A 5,000-nucleotide genomic window follows, 5' to 3' on the forward strand; every position below is an offset into this window, starting at 1 on the left:
AAATACCAAAATAAGAATGAAAATAACCTACCTCAGTAGACGACACGAAAAAAATGCAGGATAATATAAACAAAGTCTTCCAGAGGGCAGTGGACAATAACATGACATTCAGCAGTGACATATTCCAACTACTTTGATATGGAAAGAATGAAGAACTCGAGAAAGACTGTATACAAGATCACCAAACAGAACGAAATGAACACGTGAAAGATCTGGATGAAATAATGTCAGCTAACCTTTCTTTCAAAGAACCCAATAAGGCCAATATCACGAAAGCCACGAAGGTGATGGGGGTGCATAACGAGAACTTTCAATACAAGGGAAATAGTGCCATTCGTGGCACTTTTCAAATCACTTGTGCTCTCTCGTTTAGAGTATTGTTCAGTGTTGACGGCTTCCAGGGGAGGAGAAATATCATCACTGGAACGGACTGAGAGATCATTTACGGCCCACATAGAGCCGATAAAGCATTTCAATTACTGGGAATGCCTCAAAGTCCTAAATATGTACTCACTGGAGCAGAGGAGAAATACATAATATTAATATATACATGGAAGGGGCTTGAGGGCCTAGTCTCAAATCTGCACACTGCCATAACTTACTGAAATTAAGAAGATATGAGAGAATGTGTAAAATAAATCAAGTGGAAAAAAACAGGAGCACCGTGGGCACAATAAGAGAACACTGTATCAACATCCGTAGGCCCAGACTGTTCAACACTCTGCCACAATATATCAGAAACTTTAGCGGAACAAGTGTAGAAGGTTTCAAGAAGAAATTCGACATATACCTCAGCCAAGTGCCAGGTCAACCAGGCTGTGATGGAGATGTGGACCAGTGGGTCACCGGCAGTAACAGCCTGACAAGGCTGACCTAAGGCCGGGCTGCGAAAGTAGATAAACTATCGAAAGCCTTCAAAGGTAAAGGTAGACAAGTACCTATACACCAACTACAGTCACACGTACATAAGCACCATTTACAAGCACACGCACATACACACCATTTACAGTCGCATGTGCATAAGCAAAATTTACAGTCACACGTACACACACACACACACACCATTTACAGTCACACGTACCTACACACCAAAGAAGAAAGGTTGAGGGAAATCGGCCTGACGACACTGGAGGACAGGAGGGTCAGGGGAGACATGATAACGACATGTAAAATACTGCGCGGAATAGACAAGGTGGACAAAAACGGGATGTTCCAGAGAAGGGACACAGACACAAGAGGTCACAATTGGAAGTTGAAGACTCAGATGATTCAAAGGGATGTTAGGAAGCATTTCTTCAGTCACAGAGTAGTCAGGCCGTGGAATAGCCTAGAAAGTGACGTACTGGAGGCGGGAACCATACATAGTTTTAAGGCGAGGTATGATAGAGCTCATGGGGTAGGGAGAGAGAGAGGACCTAGTAGCAATCAGCGAAGAGGCGGGGCCACGAGCTGTGACTCGACCCCTGCAACTACAATAGGTGAGTACACACACACACATACTATACACACAATTTCACACAACAGGCCTAGTGTCTAATCGACATGTGCCTAGGACAAAATGGTAACTAACCATGGACACCCGCATTTGCGAGAGCGAGCTTACAAATTGCGTAAATACGTATTCATATACACACCCATGCACACGCGCACGCACGCACGCACGCGCACGCACACGCACACACACACACACGCACACGCACACACACGTAGGAGCTGTGAATTGGCTCCTTCAACCATATATAGGTAAGTACACACATACTGCTTACGATAAAGATGAAGCTGAGGACCAGGGAGAGAGAGTGGACCTAGTGGCGACCAGCAAAGAGGCGGGGCCAGGAGCTGTGAATCGGTCCCTGCAACCACAAATATTTAAGAACAAATAGGCAAGTTAATACCGTCCCACCATAACCAGCACTTCTTAACACTGCCGCCTCCCTCACACCTCGCTAGTGTCAACATGCTGACTCCATCTTCCTTCCCCCGGGTCGTCTGACTATACCTATCAAGACTGATAGCATCCAGGTTGGTGTACTCCAGGTTGGTGTACTCCCGGTTGGTGTACTCCAGGTTGGTGTACTCCAGGTTGGTGTACTCCAGGTTGGTGTACTCCAGGTTGGTGTACTCCAGGTTGGTGTACTCCAGGTTGGTGTACTCCCGGTTGGTGTACTCCAGGTTGGTGTACTCCAGGTTGGTGTACTCCAGGTTGGTGTACTCCAGGTTGGTGTACTCCAGGTTGGTGTACTCCAGGTTGGTGTACTCCAGGTTGGTGTACTCCAGGTTGGTGTACTCCCGGTTGGTGTACTCCCGGTTGGTGTATTTACACTGCCTACTCTTGAAATTATTATTATTGTCATTTGATCTAAGTACATAGTAAGTGTATTCTGCAAGTATTGTCACTGTAGCACTCTGTGATTAAACAAAATATTGAAATACTGCTAGGGGAAACGAAGGAAGAGGAGGAGGAGGAAGGAAGAGGAGGAGGAGGAAGAAAAAGAAGAGGAGGAGGAGGAGGAAATGAACAGAAGTAAAATAAGTAGACAACGAATGGATGCATTAAGATAAAATGTACATAAAATTATTTCCCTGCCAAACCGCACGCCATGAACTCGTTGCCACTTTGCATGAGTGTACACCAAGTGTACATATTAAACAGTACTTACGGTGCGTGTTTCTATACAAGAAGCGAGGTGATGCTAGTGCTGCAGCTCAGGCGTCGGCGAGGCTGCCTGCCATCAACACCTGTCAAGAAAATAATGATGCACACATTAGCATTCTCCCATCTGTCACACCCACCCACTGCCACACCTGACATTTCCTTGATGGATAATACATCTCCCTCACATACGCCACTAGCTGTATACGCAAGTGCAAGGTCATGAAAGTCTGAGAAAGAATACAGAAAGCAGAGAAAAAATGGAATAAACCCGGTGAAAAGTAGGAGGTGCCGTAGGCATTATCAGAAAACAGTGTCGACATTCGTGCTCCAAGATCATTCAGCCTGATACCTTTAAATATAAGAAATACTACTGAGGCAAAGGAAAACGCTTGCAAGACAAAACTGGAGTACATTATTCTCAAAATGTGTCAGATCAGCCACGCTGTAACGATTATGTTGCTGTTATCTTGCGAGCAGCTAACACCAACAGCCTGGGCGATAAAACAATGAACAATAAAATCAAGTCTCAGGCCGTGTATCGAGCGTAAAACTCTGGTATGTGCGGATACAAGCTATAAACCCGGAATAAATATCCTAGGGAAAAAATAAGCACAAAGCACATCAACCAAGGTACAGTTCAGCCTGAGTGACGACTGCATTAACAACATTCTGGAACCTCAGCAAAGTTTCTTTTGGGATCCTGGATGCGACGTATTGCACAGGTTACAGGTGATATACTGTGTATACCTGTGACCAGTTTCAAGTCTTCCTACTCCTGCAGTCCGGGCTAGAGGTCATGCTTTTCTGGTGCTTGCCTGATCAATCAAGTTGAATGCGGCCCTTTGGTCCACATACCATCACAGCCTAGTTGATATGTCATTTAGAGGATCTTGTGATCAAATTTCCTTTTGAGGACTTCTTCACTTGTTCTAGCAGCATTTCTTGCATCATATAGTATGCTAAACAGTCTGGGCCCACGGATATTTAGTGTTCTTTTACTGTGTCCATGGCACCCGTGCTTTTCACGGGTTTATTTTACATCCCCCCCCAAAAATAAATTCTCACTAATTCGTTATAGTAGTTTGTAGATTTGAGATTAGGCCCTCCAATATCTGCCGTGTATATATTATCATGTATTTCTCCCTCCTCCGCTGTAGTGAGTACATATTCTGTACTTTACGGCAGTTTCAGTACTTTAAATGTTTTATTGGTTATATCTTGTAGTAAACGACCTTTGTAATTATTCCAGCTCTCATCTCTTTCCTGCTTTCAAAAGTCCTCAGTGGTAATATTTCTTTCGTTTTTAAAGTTCTCATTAACCACCTCGTCATTTTCTCTAACTTTTGCCTTATTATATTCTCTAAATGATTGGTCAGCTAACAGTAATCATGTCTTCCATGTTCCTTTCGTTCTACTATATTGTGATATTCGTGTTTCATTTATAGTGCTCCTTATGAGTTCCTCGATATATATATATATATATATATATATATATATATATATATATATATATATATATATATATATATATATATGTCGTGCCGAATATGTAAAACTAGTCAATTAGCAAGAACTCATTTAAAATTAAGTCCTTTCAAAAAATTTCTCTTATACGTTTAAAGATATATTTTTTCATTAACGTTAATGTAAAAAATTTTAATTTTGCTCCAAAAGAATCTTAGAAAACTTACCTAACCTTATTATTACAAGAACAATTTATTTTAGCCTAACCCAACTAAATATCTTTTAGATTTGTTTACAATAATTTAATACTAAACAAACACAGTGAAATATATTTTTTTCGTTAGGTTCAGAATGATTTTGGCGAAATTATTGCATACACAAATTTTCACTTGTCCTATATGGCAAGATGAGCGTTGCTATTTAAGCCAAGATCGCAAGTTCTGCCTATTCGGCACGACATATATATATATATATATATATATATATATATATATATATATATATATATATATATATTATATACATCAATATATTATATATATAAAAATATATAATATATATATATATATATATATATATATATACATATATATATATATATATATATATATATATATATATATATATATAAATATATAACATATATACATATATATTATATATATATATATATATATATATATATATATATATATATATATATATATATATATATATATATTTAAACAACTCGGCCGTCTCCCAAAGAGGCAGGGTGACCCAAAAAAGAAAGAAAATCCCCAAAAAGAAAATACTTTCATCATCATTCAACACTTTCACCTCACTCACACATTATCACTGCTTTTGCAGAGGTGCCCAGAATACAACAGTTTAGAAGCAT

At 39.9% G+C, this 5,000-nt stretch overlaps 1 protein-coding gene across 7 annotated transcripts in view; it reads right to left on the reverse strand.

The window, feature by feature from the left end:
• LOC128685725 (mitogen-activated protein kinase kinase kinase 7-interacting protein 3 homolog) overlaps positions 1-5,000 on the reverse strand; it is a 639,350-nt gene that overhangs the window by 452,162 nt on the left and 182,188 nt on the right. For 6 of the 7 annotated variants that reach the window (XM_070088023.1, XM_070088020.1, XM_070088022.1 and 3 more), the window contains one exon: positions 2,661-2,739. The exons of the other annotated variant lie outside the window; for it this stretch is intronic. The gene's annotated coding sequence lies outside the window, so the exon portion shown is untranslated. The remainder of the gene's footprint in view (positions 1-2,660; positions 2,740-5,000) is intronic. 7 annotated transcript variants of the gene reach the window in all.

This window comes from Cherax quadricarinatus, chromosome 23 (genome assembly GCF_038502225.1).
Source record: "Cherax quadricarinatus isolate ZL_2023a chromosome 23, ASM3850222v1, whole genome shotgun sequence".
In the NCBI taxonomy this organism is placed as follows: Eukaryota; Metazoa; Arthropoda; class Malacostraca; order Decapoda; family Parastacidae; genus Cherax; species Cherax quadricarinatus.